The sequence below is a fragment of the Pongo abelii genome, chromosome 15, assembly GCF_028885655.2.
Source record: "Pongo abelii isolate AG06213 chromosome 15, NHGRI_mPonAbe1-v2.0_pri, whole genome shotgun sequence".
Lineage (NCBI taxonomy): Eukaryota > Metazoa > Chordata > Mammalia > Primates > Hominidae > Pongo > Pongo abelii.
In genome coordinates, this window is record NC_072000.2 from 11,020,796 (window position 1) to 11,038,438 (window position 17,643).

The 17,643-nt window shown below is 40.4% G+C and overlaps 1 pseudogene; it reads right to left on the reverse strand.

Annotated features, from left to right (window-relative positions):
* Nucleotides 1-4,325: 4,325 nt before the first annotated feature.
* Nucleotides 4,326-14,328, reverse strand: LOC134759996 (zinc finger protein 285-like; annotated as a pseudogene).
* Nucleotides 14,329-17,643: the final 3,315 nt, after the last annotated feature.

Consider the following 17,643-nt stretch of genomic DNA (forward strand, 5'->3'; position numbering starts at 1 on the left):
ATGAGTTAAAAAAAAGACAAGACAGATCAGACACCTTTGGTAGCTGTTACTATGTGCTTCTATGGGCAGTCTAGTGGAGGCATAGCCACTGATCCCAGTCTGCCAGCTGCATGCTATTTGTATTTATTGCCTGCAATTGTATGAAGAACTAGTGTTAAGTAGCCAGTGAACCCAGCATCAGTTATTAAAATGACTATTATTTCTCCAACATATTTCAAGGCTGATAAACTGACTCACTGTATACATGTGGATCTGTTTTTGTACTCCTTATTCTTTTCCATTGATCTATTTTTTCTCTCCTGAGCTAATACTACACTGTATTAATTATAGAACATTTATAATAAATGTTGATCTCTGGTAGTGTAAGTCCACCAATGTTGCTCTTCATCAAATTTTATCATCACACATAAGGGACTTCTTTTTTTTTTTTTGGAGACAGAGTCTCTCACAGCCACCTGGGCTGGAGTGCAGTGTTGCGATCTCGGTTCATTGCAACCTCTACCTCCTGGGCTTAAGCCTCAGCCTCCTGAGTAGCTGTGATTACAGGTGCCTGTCACAATGCCCAGCTAATTTTTGGTATTTTTAGTAGACACGGGGTTTCACTATGTTGGCCAGGCTGGTCTCAAACTCCTGATCTCATGATTCACCCGCCTCGGCCTCCCAAAGTGCTGGGATTAGGACTAAGTTTTATAGGGAAAACATATAAGCCATGGGTCTGGAAGAGAACGCACAGGACCACAATTTCTCACACCACTTGAAGAAGCACCAGGGCCTGGGTGAAGCAGGAGATAGACCACACCTCACCCCTATCTTTTTATCCTTCTTAAAGAGCAATTGTGAAGGCATCCATGTTGGTGAGGAAACAAATCGACTATGCAGGTAATCTGGAATACTTAACTAAAGCAGACAATCTGGCTTTAGTTGTCAGATCAAATGACTAATTGATCTGACAGATTGACTAAAGCAGACAATCTGGCTTTAGTTGTCAGAGCTTCACAGAAGTTGCATGAGAATGCCAGGTTCTAACACCTCCCATCAGAAAGAGAAAGCCACTGGGAAGTTGAGCTCATGTAAAGCCCTTCCCACTGAAGAATGTGGGAGTCTGAGGCTCCAGAGAGCTCCTCATCTAGGCATCCCAAAGGGAACTCCCAGAGTTACCTTTGTACAATTCTGGTCTTTGTACACAATTGTTATTGTGAATGAAACATTTTGGCTACATTTTATAAAAGACTCTTATATAGTAATGCTATGAATTTTCATGTGCCAATTTTGTGTGAAACCAATTTTTTGACCTGATAATTTTAAAACAGACTTCAATTGGTCAAATTTTACAGGCAGATTTGAATTTTATAAGTAAATAGCATTATTCTCTAACATAAAAATAGTACCTTCTTTTTCCTTCCAACGATTACGTCTCAACATTTTTTATCTTGTCTTAATCCCACCGCATGAATCTGGGCCAGTGTTGTGACTTGCTTTAATCATTAGAATGTGGTGGAATTATCATTGAGCCTGTTCTCTGACAAGGCCTTAAGAGATAACAGCTTTTCCTCTTGAAACCCTGGCACTATAGGACCAACACTAGATTGGTCTTCTGGAGGATGAGAAACCTTGATGACAGAGAGAACTTCATTGTCTCATCTATGACCATCATAAAACAGCCAGGCCCAGATGAGCCATCAGCTGAATGCAGATGCATGTACAAAGCCCAGTTAAGATAATCTAGCATGTCCCACACCAGAACTGCCCAGCTAAGGCCAACTGAACTTGCCAGCTCACACATCATGAGCTAAATAAATTCGTATTTAGAGCTACTCAGTTCTTGTGTGTGTTATGAGGCAGAAGCTGATAAGCATATTTAGGATAAATTATACATGAGCAGAGTCTGTTATGCTTTTATCAAATCATTGGATTTGACATGCTCATATTTATTTAGGATCTCTGCATCTACATTTGTAAATGAGTTTGGCTCCCACTGATTGGGAGCTAGACTAATTTCTGCTTTTTCCATGCTACTTTGTTACAAGAGGAAAAGCAAACAATGTTATGAAGTAGGGAGAAAATCCTGTTAGCATCATTTATTTAAAAACCTTAATGTGATATTCAAGGGCTGCTCCTGGCCAAACTGGAGGATTGCCTGGGACACCTCCACCAAGACTGAGGGCTGATTCTGTCATGAGGGAATGTTGCACCCCTTGTAAACCCCAAAAGCTTCCTGGGAAAATGTGTATCCCAGATTTTTTCTCTAACCTACTGTTTGCAAGTAGGAAGACTGGAGTATGTGGTGGACATGGACAATAATATGTGGACATATTTATAGATCTAGATCATTGTTGATGGAGCCATGTTATTCCATTATATGGGATGCCTTAATTTACTTAATCTCTTATACACGAAGCTTCAGGTTGTTTACAGTCTTCTCATTGCAAAATTCTTAGAATATATTTCTTTCTGAAACCATATTTTTCCACTTATGTAATTACATCCTAAAAATACATTCTGAGAAGCAGGATCATTGGCTCAAAGACAATGCTAATTGTACATCTGATACATATAGACAAGATCCTCTCCAGAATCTTTGTACCTGTTTTTTTTTCCCCACCAACTTATGTAAGAACACTCATTTCCTCATTTCTACTGACACAGAATTTTTAAAATACTTCACTCTTATCCACCTTATCAGTAAGAAAATGATGCTTCAGGGATGGTTTTATTTGCACTTGAATGGCTATTCTATTTACAAACTATAACTGGCAGAAAAATGTAATGAAGGAAAAACTAGGAATAAACCATGATCCAAATGAAGAAACCTATAAATCAATTAAAACAAAAAAAGACATTGTTTTTGAAGAAAAAATAAAAGACATTGTGGGCTGAGTGCAGTGGCCCACACTTGTAATCCCTGCACCTTGGGAAGCTGAGGTAGGAGGATCACTTGAAACCAGAATGAGACTAACCTGGGAAACAAAGCAAGACCCCATCTCTACAAGTAAATTTTTTAAAGAAAACATTAGCTGAAGATTGTGGTATATGCCTGTAGTCCCAGCTACTCAGGAGGCTGAGGCACGAGGATCACTGGAGCCCAGGATTTCAAGGCTATAGCAGCGAGCCATGATCAGGCCACTGCACTCCAGCCACCTTGGTGACAGAGCAATACCCAGTTTCCAAAAAAAAAAGCAAAGAGATCTCCTCTCGAATTAATCTATTATCTCCCATTAAATGACTGTTTTCGGAGGAAGTTGACAGAAAGAGCATCCTTTAAAAACCCATTATTATACAAATCTGCTGAGAAGAAGACTGCATCAGTCCGCAATGAACACTGTTGGTTTTTTACATGTTATTGCTCACTTTAGTAAATGTTAGTTTTATTCAATTAATTTTATTAAGACTAACCACAGAACACCTATTCTAGTTAATTTTTAATCGCATTTAAGGTGTGAGCTGACAAATTTATTCAGCTCCCACACTACAGGGTTTCTTTATTGTATGAGATTTCTTACATCTGCGGGTTGTACTTTTCAGTAAAGTTTTACCACAGTTATATCATCTTGAACAATTCTCTTTGGTGTACACACCAAAGAATGAAGGTTATCACTGGAGAAGTCCCATCCATACCATTTTAGATGGTCGCACTGCCACATCAAGCCTTAAAGACCTAAAAGCTTTGAACTCTGAATTACGATGTTGCTTCTGTATGTGGACAATGAAACATATTGCTATAACAATATGTTTGACATTCTGTATGACAATGAAACATATTGCTATGAAATCCCTCCATGCTAGTCAGGATGGCCTAGGCAATGCTGCAGTAACAAATAAACCACCAAAAATCTCAGTGGTGAGACACAATGAATTTTTATTTCTTACTCTAAAAAGAAATCCAACACAGATCAGTTAGCGACCTTCTATTGACCCAGTCTGGAATAAGCAGCCTCCAAGGTCACCTTGGCAGGGATAGAGAAGCCTGAGTTTGTTTATAATGGCTAGACCTGAAAGTGGTTTGTATCACTTTTGCTCACACTCCATTGGCTAGAACTCAAACATGGGCACACTCTTAACTGCAAGAGTTACTGAGAAATAGAGTCTTATTATTTGGAAGGAAATAGAACCAGTGTGATAAACACAGCACTGCCTTTGCCACACCCTTCAAATGCCACTTCTGTAGAGCTTCTCGCCTGTGCAGAGAATCTCATGGAAAACCTGAGTACTAATGTTCTTTCATAGTAAGAGCACCGGTTTCATTTCTGAGCACACTTTGGAAGGTTCTTCATACAGAGAGTATTGTTCTGTTGGGGACTACAAAAAATCTAAGGACTTTGGCTAAACTGAAGACCTTACCATAATCATCCCAATTAGAATTTTCTTTCTGGACACACCCTTTAATGGAAATTTGACCTCTAACTACAAACACTACCACAAACCACCCATTTGTCAGGAGTAACCTACTTTGCCATTGTAGCATACAGAAGTTCTTGAAATCCACAAGCCTTGCCTGGCACACTCCAGTGCTGTGGGCTGACATTATCGATGGCAGTGTCCCTGTCTTTTGCTCCCCCAGCCCTCCCACAGGCTGAGTAAGCTTCTATTATCTGGAATACAGTGTGGCTTCTGTTTTCCTAATTTAACCCTGACTTACTACGTTTATAATGTTTCTCTCTGCTCATGTAGTCTTTGATGAGTCAGAAGGTCTTTGCCATGCTCACAATATGTGTATTGTGTCTCATCTATATGCACTCTCTGTTGGGCAAGGAGGTGCGAATTACGACTGAAGCCCTTACCAGATGCCTTACACTTATAGGGCCTCTGTCCTGTGTGGACTCTGAGATGAACATGAAGATCTGAATTCCAGCTGAAGCCTTTACCACACTCATCACATTTATATGGTTTCTCTCTGGTGTGGTCACTTTGATGGAAGTGAAAATATGAACTGTAACTAAAGCACTTTCCACACACTTCACATTTATATGGTTTTTCTCCAGTGTGAACTCTCTGATCAGTGTGAAGAACAGAGCTATAAGCAAAATCCTTTCCACACACATTGCATTTCTATGGTTTCTCCCCTGTGTGGACTCTCTGGTGAATGTGAAGCTGCGTACTTTGGCTGAAGCCCTTTCCATACTCACCACACCTATAAAGTTTCTCCCCTGTGTGAAACCTCCATTGGAGTTGAAGAACGGAGCTTGAACTCAAGCACTTGCCACACTCACTGGATTTGTAAGGCTTCTCTCCAGTGTGGACTCTCTGATGGATAAGAAGGTTGGAGCTCTGTTCAAAGCCCTTCCCACACTCTTCACCATTTGTAGGGCTTTTTCCCTGTGTGTACTCCCTGATGAATACAAAGAAGTGACATAAATCCAAACGCTTTCCCACATACGTCGCATTTGTAGGGCGTCTCCCCTGTGTGGACTCGATGATGGTTGTGAAGGGAACAGTTGCACCTGAAGCCCTTGCCACATTCTTTACATTTGTAGGGATTGTCTCCTGAGGGGAATTTCTGACATCTGGGAAGGTCTGAGCTCTGTTAGCAGCCTGTAGGCCATTCGTAGAATTCATAGGGAGTCTCTCCTGAGTGGGTTTTACAATGAACGATAAGATATTGGCTCTGACTTAAGTTCTTTCCATGCTGGTCACATTTATAAGATGTTTCTCCTAGGTGAGTGCTGTGATGGACACGAGGATCTGTATCATCTGCAAAGGCCACCCCACAGTTATTACATGTGAAAGGCTGTGGTAAAACATGGGCCGCATGATGTTGTTCAACTGTTGATTTCATACTCAAGTTTTTCCCACAGTTGTGGTGTCTATCAGGGTCCTCCCCTTTACGTTCTTGGGACTCATGATGATCACGTGAGGTCCAATTGAGGCTGTCATCATGCCGAGCACGTCTGTACAATTTCTCTTCCACGTAAATTCCCTTATATCTTCCCTGAGATTTCTGGGGCTCGGTCATTATGTTGGCTTTCCTCCAAGATTCTGGGGTAAGAATCTGTGTCAGGCTTTGCCATGCTGTGATATCTTGATGTTTGATAATGGCATTTACTACATAGTTTCCGTTTTCAGAAATCTGAAGAGAAATGCCTGCCCACTCATCACAGGCGGAAACATCTTCTAAATGTGGGGAACATTGTTCTTTAAGGTTCATGATATAATCCTGACTCACACTTAAATCCTGGATCCTTTGTTTCCAAATCTGCCAGCAATGAAGCACTTCTTGAGAAAGGTAATTTAACCCCTTTTCCTGAAGATTCAAAATGTTGTTTTTAATCCCGTCTCCCATTAGAAGAAAGAGAATTTGTGAATCACCTGTCCAGAGGTTTTGAGAAAATGAAATATTATGGGGTGGGAAGTTGTCCCTCGCTTCTATTGACATGTGAAATACTTAGATCCACAGTAATTCTAACCTGAGCTGCCAATTAGAAATCAAGTATTGTAGGGAAATTAAGAGAAATCTTGGCCAGGTGCAGTGGCTTATGCTTGTCATAGCAACACTTTAAGAGGCTGATGTGGGAGGATCACTCAAGCTCAGGAGATCAAGACCAGGCTGGGCAGTATGGTGAGATCTCATCTCTACAAAAAAATTAAAAATTGGCTCGGTTTTGCCTATGATCCCAGCTACTTGGAAATCTGAGTTTGGAAGATTGCTTAATCCTGGGACGCAGAGGCTGCAGTGATCCAAGATTGTGCCACCGTATGCCAGCCTGGGTGACAGAGCAAGCCCTTTCCACCCCCACGCAGCAAAAAAGAATAAAAGGAAACCTTAGGAAAAATTTATGAAGGAAGAAATTCACCTCTCAGCTATAAGAGTAGTCAATAAAAAGACTTTAATAATCTTGCTACAAAAGGTATGGGAAAGGCTCCCATTTTATGTAGTATATGTGTGTATAGAAATAATACATATTGATGAAGTGTTTTTTATATGTTGGGCAGAGTAAGGGACACAAAGTGTCACAACAGGTTTCAGAAACAAGCAAGTCCTATCTCCCGATGGCTTCCCTTCCTTCATATCACTGTCATATGGAGGACTATCATGTATGTTTGTGTAAAACCTGCACAACTGTACATGGTGAGCCTTAAGGGGATGGGGATAAAAAGGCAATGGGGATTGAAATAGGGATAAACTTTGTGAAACATGGTCCTGGCATTGTGCAGGGATGCATATGTAAACCTCTGAGACAAGCTTTAAGAGACATCCTTTTTATGTTCCCCTAGGTTCTTTGTCTTCATGAAAAGATAGAGAGCACTCAGATCCTATAATCCATTTCCTTAAGTTCTGACCTTTTAAGTTATTGCAGAATCTCAAACAGCCATGTCTATGAGAATGGGGAACAGACACTGTGGCACTGTCAATGGCCTGGCACCCAGGGAAACAAGACTGTGGTATATAACAAACAGGGGGCTGAGGCAGAAGAGGATGATCATATTTTTGGGACCCTACGATGGGTTTCAAAATGGCATGAATATCATGGTCAAGTCCCACTGGATACTGCTTCTGGTTTAAGGTTCTTTCTGGGTTGTTTTATTGAAAGTGACTTTAGTTTATAAGATAGTATCAGGGAAAGGGAGACCATGAGCTGCCCCAAATGGGCTTTAAGCAGTGGTTTCCCATTTGTTCTGATTGTAACCCACAATAAAATCAGCATTGTGACTCAGTAGGAATAGGCACGAACATCAACGCAGACTGCTCACTAAAACAGAAGTTTTATCAGCTGATACTTACATACGATGTGTAATGCACTTTGATAAATTCTTTTGTTTTCTGTTCTATTAATCTATTTTTGCTTTTTAAAAATTGCTAGTTATGACACAGTAATTTGATTTCAGGACTCACCAAGAGGGTTTTATCCTGCAGTTTGAGAAACAACTGCAGGGATATGCAGATTTATGTAGAAGGTCCTGTGTCTACAGATTACACTTTGGTTTCACGAGGTTATTTATTAAAAACACAGGACCTAGGGCAAGATTAGGAGAGCTCAAATCCTAGTTCTTCTTATAAGCTGTGTGATCATGGGAAAGTTATTAATTCAGTGACTCAGTTGTTTCATCCCTTGATATGGTTTGGCTGTGTCCCCACCCAAATCTCGTCTTGAATTGTAACTCCCATAATTCCCAGGTGTCATGTCCCATAATTCCCACATGTCACAGCCCCCACACAGAGTCCCTACCAGGGAACAACCTAGTGGAGCTGTGAGAAGAGGGCCACTGTCCTTCAGACACCAGAATGCTAGATCTAACAGCTTGCACCGTGTGCCTGGAAAAGCCACAAACACTCAACACCAGCCCACAAAAGCAGCCGGAAGGGAGACTATACACTGCAGAGCCACAGGGATGGAGCTGCCCAAGACCATGGAAACCTATCTCTTACATCAGCATGACCAGGATGCAAGACATAGAGTCAAAGGAGATCACTATCGAGCTTTAAGATTTGACTGCACCGTTGGATCTCAGACTTGCATGAGGCCTGTATCCCCTTTGTTATGGCCAATTTCTCCCATTTGGAACAGCTGCATTTCCACAATGCCTGTACCTGCACTGTATCTAGGAAGTAAATATATTGTTTTTTTTTTTTATTTTACAGGCTCATAGATGGAAGAGACTTGGCTTGTCTCAGATGAGACACTGGACTGCAGACTTTTGAGTTAATGCTGAAATGAGTTAAGACTTTGTGGGACTGTTGGGAGGCATGATTGGTTTTGGAATGTAAGGACATAAGATTTGGGAGGGGCTGGGATGGGATAATATGGCTTGGCTTTGTCCCCACTCAAATCTCATCTTGAATTGTAACTTCCACAATTCCCATGTGTCATGGGAGGAACCCGGTAGGAGGCGATTGAATTATGGGGGCGGGTCTTTCCTGTGTTGTTCTCATGATAGTGAATGAGTCTCATGAGATCTGGTGGTTTTTAAAAGGGAGATTCTGAATGGGCGCAGTGGCTCACACCTGTAATCCCAGCACTTTGGGAGGCCAAAGTGGGTTGATCACGAGGTCAAGAGATTGAGACAATCCTGGCCAACATGGGGAAACTCCGTCTTTACTAAAAAATACAAAAATTAGCTGGGCATTGTGGTGCATGCCTGTATTCCCAGATACTGGGTTGGCTAAGGCAGGAGAATTGCCTAAACTTGGGAGTTGGAGGTTGCAGTGAGCCAAGATAGCACCACTGTACTGCAGCCTGGCTACAGAGTCAGACTCTTTCAAAAAAAAGTGGGGGGCGTTTCCCTGCACAAGCTCTTTTCTCTTTTCTGCCACCATGTGAGATGTGCCTTTCACCTTCCACCATGACTATGAGGCCTCCCCAGGGATGAGGAACTGTAAGCCCAATACATCTCTATCTTTTGTAAATTGCCCAGTCTCGGGTATGTCTTTATCAGCAGTGTGAAAACAGAGTAATACGTCCATAAAATGGGGATAATAACAGTAACTATCTGTATTAGTCCATTCTCATGTTTCTAATAAAGCCATACCCAAGACTGGGTAATTTATAAAGGAAAGAGGTTTAATTGACTCATAGTTCCATGTGGCTGTGGCAGCCTCACAATCATGTCAGAAGGTGAAGGAAGAGCAAAGGGACATCCTACATGGCGGCAGGCAAAGAGAAATCCTGTGCAGGAGAACACCAATTTATAAAACCATCAAATCTCATGGGACTTAGTCACTTTCATAAGAACAGCAAGAGAAAGACTCCTTCCCCATGATTCAGTTACCTCCTACCAGGTCCCTCCTACAACATGTGGGAATTATGGGAGCTACAATTCAAATTGAGACTTGGGTAGGGATATAGCCAAACCATATCTCTATCTCATAAACTAAACTTAGGTAACACATAACTGTATATGAACCTCTGAGAAATGAAAACGAGGTTAGATATTTATCAAAAAGTAATCTAATAAGCCAACACTTAGATTACACTTACTATGTACCAGTAAGTGTTGGCTATTGTAACTGCCAACCAAACCAAAGTTCTCCCTTGGTTCCTTTAACACTGGTTTATCCAAAACATTTGATAAACATTGATTTTTCTGCAGAAGCAACCCATAGATCAAGGCTCTTGATGATGTGTGAATTTTATAAGTCTCATTCTGAGAAATATGAGGAAAGAATGAGAGCCTAAATATGTGATTAGGGGAAGGAGGGATTACTAACTGCATTGAATGCCCACAGGCCAGGTGTATGAGATTTTGGGAGAGCTCCCTCACAAACCCATCACAAGGGACCAGATCCTCACATTGATCTGTAAAAACTCATTAACTGCAGGGTTCTAACCTGCACATGCATCTCTTAGGAGTTTTCTTTCCAGTGGTCAAAGTTTCTCTTTGTGATCTAACTGGAGTTTTCTATCTGGTTTGAAATGATGATTTCAGGACACAGGCCCAGTGGTCTGATGCTCAGTTACTCTCCCACTGAGATGAGTTTCCTGAAGTTTTTCAGCATCACATCTTGGTACAGGTTTATCTGGGGTTTATCCAATAGAGCCAACTCTTCCTTGGTGAAGACAACAGCCATGTCCTTGAATGTCACCTTTTCCTAAAACATCAACCATATGCCATGCCAATCATCCACACAAATGACTGGTCTTAGTCTGTTTGGGCTGCCTTAATAAAATACCACAGTCTGATTAGGTTAAACAAAATAAACTAATTTCTTACTGTTCTGGAGGTTGGAAAGTCTAAGATCAAGTACCACCAAGATAGGTTTCATTCAGGTTTCTTCTCTTGGCTTGTAGACAGCTGTCCTCTCACTATGTCCTTACATGGCAGAGGGAGAATGAGAGAAAGTTCTGTTGAGGCTCTCTCATAAGGACATTAATCCTATTGTATCAGGGATTCCCAAAGGACAATATTAATCAAATTATAAAATACGGCCCAGGAAATAGGCACAGATAAATCTATACTAAGGTTTTGTGCCGATACACAAGTCTAGTACTGTTCCATCATTTCATTTCTCATCACACACCAAGATTTGGTATTTTCACTTTTTCATGGCAGATTAATCTATTTTTATCATGTTAAAAGGATCTAAGAAGACAGGGTAACTAAAAGCCTGGCTCCTAGATTCAAAAAACACAATAGAGAAAAGGGAGATTATTAGGATAATTAAGAACACTTGGATATCAACTAGGTATTAAAAAATGGTGGTATCAATGTGAAATTTCTTGAGTATGTTAGCAGTAATGTGGAAATGTAGGAAAATGCTCTTACTCTTAGGAGATACAAGCTGAAATATTTAGGGATGAATTATAATCATGCCTGCAATTTATCCCCAACTGGGTCATCAAAATAAAATATAGATATGTGTGTATATATGTATATTATGCATATGTTTGTGGGTGATTGTTAACAATTGGTGAATCTAGGTGAAGATTACACATTATGCTATTCTTTCATTTTCCTGATAAATTGAAATTTCTCAAAATAAAAGGATGTGGGGAATAATCGGATATTAATAACCCTCTCCTAATCAAGAAACCAATTTTTACATAAAATATTTCTATTTTATGTAAATATTGCATATTGCATATTGCATATATCACACTGCTCAGAGTTAAGTATTTACAGATATGTTCTCTCAATAGACTCTGCATCTCTAAATAATGCAGAGCTTTCAAACGAAAGTTGTAAGCCGTTACAAAGGACTTCACAAAGAATATGTTCCTAACAATTGTCCAATTACCAAAATCTGACAATGATTAAAAACAAAATCTAGGGGAGTCAGCACGGTTGTCCTAATAGCATCACTCTCTCAGTAACACTACTGTATGCCTTCTTCTGTGCGAGGCAACAAAATTGAATTGGAGTTAATCATTCAGGAAATACTGATACCCTGAAGTCTACTTGGGGTGTTCAAATGTAGGGAGAAGGGGTTAAGGATAGAGGTTCACCCAGGCTACACCCCATTCTACCTTCTCTGCTTCAACTATAGAGCCTGGGAAAACAAAACACTCACTTCACCACCACCCTTGTAGCTGGATGGATGCCTTGTAGGAAGCCTAGGCAGCGATTGTCATAGGATGCAGATACAAGGACAGCCCCAAAATATTAAGAAACCAAATTTTTCAACGAATAAACACTTGCAAAAATCTATAAATATTTTCCTCTCTGAAGCATTCTTGTATAACCATCTATGAAGTATTCTTATAAAATCTTGAACCTGAATCGATTCAAGCATCTGGTGCTTCCACTTACAAGAAATACTGTGGATAGAGTAACACATTGAAACACATGAAAAGGAAGCAAACAAATGCATTCCAAATGTAGGAAAGAACACAGGACACCAAACTTGGTTTCTACAACAAGTCGATAGCAGGAGAGAATAAAGTAGAGGGGCAGATTTCTCTAGATTAAAAGAGATTATGAGACACAACAGCCAACTATAAGATAGTATAGACCTTGGTAAGATTCCATTTGGACAAACCAACTGTTAAAAATTTTTTTGAGATAATCAGGGAAATTTGGTTATTGTCTGGGTATTAGATAATACCAAATAATTATTGATTATCTCATTAGTCAATTTTTACAGAAATATATACTGAAATACATAGAGAATGTGGTAAATTAGATCGCTGTTTAGAAATATCCTCTTCCATGCTCACCAATCCCACTAAAGGACCAGAGTGTGTTTTCTTACCCCTTTAGTTTTGACTTGGCAATGTAACTTGCTCTGGCTACCAAAATGAAGCAGAAGTGAGAATGTGCCATTTCTAACCTGGGCCTTGAGAGATCTCATGAGTTCACTTGCTCTCTTGTCCCTCTGTCTTCACTATGGGGACACACCCAAGCTAACCAAAACAAGCAGAGTGCTACCAAATATTCATGGCATTGGCTTTAGATCCAGGCCATAGCCATTGAGGACAGTGTTACAGGAGGCTGGAAAAATGGTGACCTGGGTGATGTAGTGGTGAACACTTGGTAAAATGTTGCTGTAATTTAGAAGATAGAAAATGTACCTAATGAATCTTGGACTTGGGCAAGATCGTTTCCAGGCAGAAGGATAAAAGTGTGAGCTCATTCATTTTAGTTGCATATATAATAAGGTACTATACAAAAGTGATGTGCTCAGAGAAAAACCAATACAGTGTAAAATAACATGCCTCTTTAAAATACTCTGGGAAAGAAAAATCTGAAAAAGAGATTAAGCAAATCTCTTTGGCAAAAAGTTAATCGTTGAAACTGCATGAAGGGCACTACAAATGGAGCCTCATAAAACCATTTGTTCTTTTTGTGTATTTTCATAATTAATTTTTTTCATGATTAAAAGAAAATCCTTCCCCCACACTGTGATGGTCTTTTTAATGTGACAACTTGGCTAAGCTACAGTCCTCAGTTATTGAATCAAACACTAATCTAGGTATTGCTGTGAAGATAATTTGTAGATGTGATTAAAGTCCATAATCAGTTGACTTTAAGGGAGATTATTCTAAGTAATCTGAGTATGTCTGATTCAAAAAACTGAAAGGTCTTATGAACAGAGCTGGGGCTTCCCTGGGAGGGGGAGAAATTCCACCCATAGACAGCGGCTTTAGTCTGTGTCTAAGAGTTCTGGCCATCCTTCCTGAGGGACTGCCATGTGGATTTTGGACTTGCATAGTTAGCCCCCATAATCATCTAAGTCAATTCCTTATGATAAATCTCTTAATATATATGTCTTACTGGTTCTGCCTTGCTGGTTGAACTCTGACCAATACATACCCATTCAAATCTTGTTACTTACTGAACGAGACCAGTGACATTTATAGTATAGTCATGTATATGCTGCCCATGCACTCAGATGCTGTGGCAACACCAAATTGCTATAAAAATTTCTGAACTTTCTCTTGATTCTTTTTTCCATATGGGGTAGTGATAAGCAGTTCATGGACTGGTACTGGTGCATGAACCACACTTAGAGTAGCACCAAAGTACACATCTTGAAATCTGTGAGTTTGTTTCTTCACTTCTATAAAGGGAGTCAAACCACCTGCCTCACAAAATCATTATGAGCAAGATGAAGTACCTAATACATAGTAGTCACTCAAAAAATGCTGACCTCCTTTCAGAAAACAGAAGTGTCTGGTTCCTCAGAATGAACAGTATATTTAAAGAGAAAGAAACCCTTAACTTACCTGGAACTTAATCATACCATCTTCCTTTTGGAAAGGGCAGGATTCTGGAAAAGCAGAACTGCAAAGAAGAAAGAATCCATGAGATCATGGATTCAACAAGTTATAAATGAACATTGGTTCCTTCCTTATCTGTACAAATTTCTCATAATTCCTTCTCCCCCTAGATATCGTCTCTTCTTGTTCTGAAAAGACTGCACTCCCATCTCCTCAAGACTTCCCTAGATTTGTCCCCAGTCCCTCAATCTCAGACCACTGTGTAACTCCTATCTCTCTCCTCAAGCTTTTGGCTCAAAACCTGCACATTCTTTTCCTTTTCTCAGACTTGTGAATGAACTGACATAACCTACATCTGAATTACGCTGGAAAAAAGGCTCAGAATTGCTGAGTAAGGGAGCAATCTCAGGGCTGGGCATGGTGGCTCACGCCTGTAATCCCCAGCATTTTGGGAACCCGAGACAGGTGGATCACTTGAGGCCAGGAGTTCTAGACCAGCCTGGCCAACATGCTGAAACACTGTCTCTACTAAAAATACAAAATTAGCTGGGCTTGGTGGCAGGCACCTGTAATCCCAGCTACTCAGGAGAGTGAGGCAGGACAATCACTTGAACCTGGGAGGCAGAGGCTGCAGTGAGCTGTGCTTGCACCACTGCACTCCAGCCTGGACAACAGAGACAGACTTTGTCTCAAAAAAAAAAAAAAAGAAAAAAAAAGAAAGCAATCTCAGGATGACAGGGGTCTTCTTCTATTTCCACCTTCACATGCAAGACTTGATCTTGTATGGCCAGGCCTGTGGCCTAAAGAATTTGTGATTAGCCAAGATATACAAATTAAATCCCAATTTTTATTATTATGTTAATCAATAATACAAATTTTAAAACATCTACACCTTGACTCTTGGCTTCCTAAACTATCTCTCCAGCAGCCATTCTATCCTCTGCTTTTGCAAATATTGATGACACACCTATGACATATAAGACACATCGTCTTCTCTGGAAATGCTCATGGTATACTGAACTATACAAGTTCTCAGCCTGCACGTAGACCAAAGTAGACAGAGAGACCTTCTAAGCTTGCCACTTCATATACACTAAAGTCCCTTCCTGTTCTGCTTATATCAGTGGATTCCCTTGCCAATTAGCTTCCAGTTGGGTTTAGCCAATGGGGAAAGCCAGCAAGAGATCCAGGGAAGGGGGAAGAGTGAAGTCAGAATATTTATTCCCCCAGGTTTTTCCCTAGAGTTTGCTGTGGAATGGCTATGTTCCATATCCATTGACCAAAGGTCATGGCCACCATCAGGCAGCTGTCATCCCATAAATCTTTCTTCACATTTTAGCGACTGCCTCCTCCCTTAGCCCTTCAGTCCTAAAGGCAGTAAGTTACCCTGCTATCACTAACTCTGAAATATTGCAATACCCTTTGTTGATTACCACAGCCTGCCTACAACTTTATAGGTTGTCCCTTTATTAAGCTCTTCTCAAATTACCCATTTTGAGTGTTATGTTTATTTTTTGTTGAGATTCCATCTGATAAACCCTGTAAACACAATTGCCTCTCACCTTTGTGGAGAAATTTACTGTATAAAATTGCCATATAAAGCAGTGTGGAAACTCCAAAGATTAAAAAATAAAAGCCAAAAACCACATTTATGCCTTCTCAGATAGTCCTTCTCACACTATCTGTGATAAAGGAGTAGTTATTATATTATTATTACCGTTACATTCAGTCTGTCACAGATTGATATTTTGGTAAGATACAGTAAAAATAAATTACTGGAAAAAGGAAATTCAGAAGGTATGCAAATTAAAGCCCAATTGTTATTATTACATTAATCAATAAGACAAAATTTTAAACATCTACAATCAAGTTCTCAAATTATCTAGTCACAGACCAATATCATTTATTGGCACTGGTCTGCTGGCTACCCTTTGAATTGCAGCTCACAGGGTTATAGAAACAGGTTAGTAGAATATGAAATGTCTCTTTGGTAAATCCTTGGACTCTTTTTCTCTCCTTTACTACCTTTAAGAGACATCATTAATCACTTCTTATCTTGGGCTCCAACAAAGGCCAAAATAAGGAATGTTCAACTTATTAATACAGCATGAATTACATCATTTTACAATAGTTAAAACCTACCAAGGAAACACTCCTCCTTTCCCCTGTCAAAAAACTACAAATCCTAAAAAAAAAAACAAAAAAACTGTAGTCTTTTATCCTCTGTACTTGCTAAGAATCTTACCATTTAACAAGCACTCAATCAATGTTTCTTAATATTAACAAAAGCACAAATAGAACTGACTTGGATATTACACATTAGATACACGTGCAAAGACATAAACTCACCCTCTACTTCCAGTACCTGTTCTCACTTAAGAGCCAATAATGGGACAGCTTTATTTTCAAGCACACATCCACACACTTGCAGTCACACATATACGGTTGAGGGTTTGGTTTCCTGAATTTCTGGCTTCAGACACTCCCTGCCTGTATCAACTATGGGCCGTGGCAGGAACCAGATGGCACATTCAAATTTGAGGGGAGTTTAATAAACAGACGGCTTACAATGGTGTTGGCTGGGGGTAAGGAAATCAGAGTGGGTAAGGCTCTATCCTGGGAAGTGACAGGGAGGTGCCATTATAATACCTGGGCCTTAAGAGGTAAGGGGAGGGAGCAGTCCCTGGAGCCTGTAACTGAGAGGACTGTGTGGCCAGGGCCACCCAAACCATGACCTGTTGTTTAGAATGGCAGCTAATCTGTGACAATCCTGCAGAGAGAGAACTGGGGGACAAGATCCTACAACTCACACTTCTTCTTCTCTCCAAACTTTCCTTTTGAGACTTCCCATTGGCCAAAGACAAGCAAGGCCAGAAGGCAATGGCGGCCTTTCAGGGCAGACAGCAGGATGGAAAAGGAGGGGAGCCAAAGGCATGGGACACATGGCACCTCAGGACTCTTGTTTTTTTCCCTATCTGCCAAAGTCCCCACAGCTCTCTCACACAAATGCCTTTCTCATCCCTCAACCTGACAACTACTCTGATCTGAGGAATACATCACGAATGAGACCAGATGCCCATATCAACCTCTTCAGGGAATGAAGACCTAGAGGAAAAGTGCAGCTGAATCTGGAACTGCAATTGTCCAGAAACACGATCAGAAATGTAATAAATGCTGCTATTGCACCTAAAATAATTAACACTAAATCTCTAACTTTATCAAATATACAGAGAGCGTTCAAACTTCAAACTTGTTGAGTGTAATTTAACAACTTACATTTGCTCATGTGCTTTATAATACTCAAATTCCTTCCTCCCTGGCTCACAGCATGTGAGGTGAGAATGGGGTTAATAATTTGGGGCAGTTCTTTACTTTTCTTTCTTTTTTTTTTTTTTTTTGAGACGGAGTCTCTCTCTGTCGCCCAGGCTGGAGTGCAGTGGCGCCATCTCGGCTCACTGCAAACTCAGCTTCCCGGGTTCACACCATTCTCCTGCCACAGCCTCCCGAGTAGCTGGGACTACAGGTGCCTGCCACGATGCCCGGCTAATTTTTT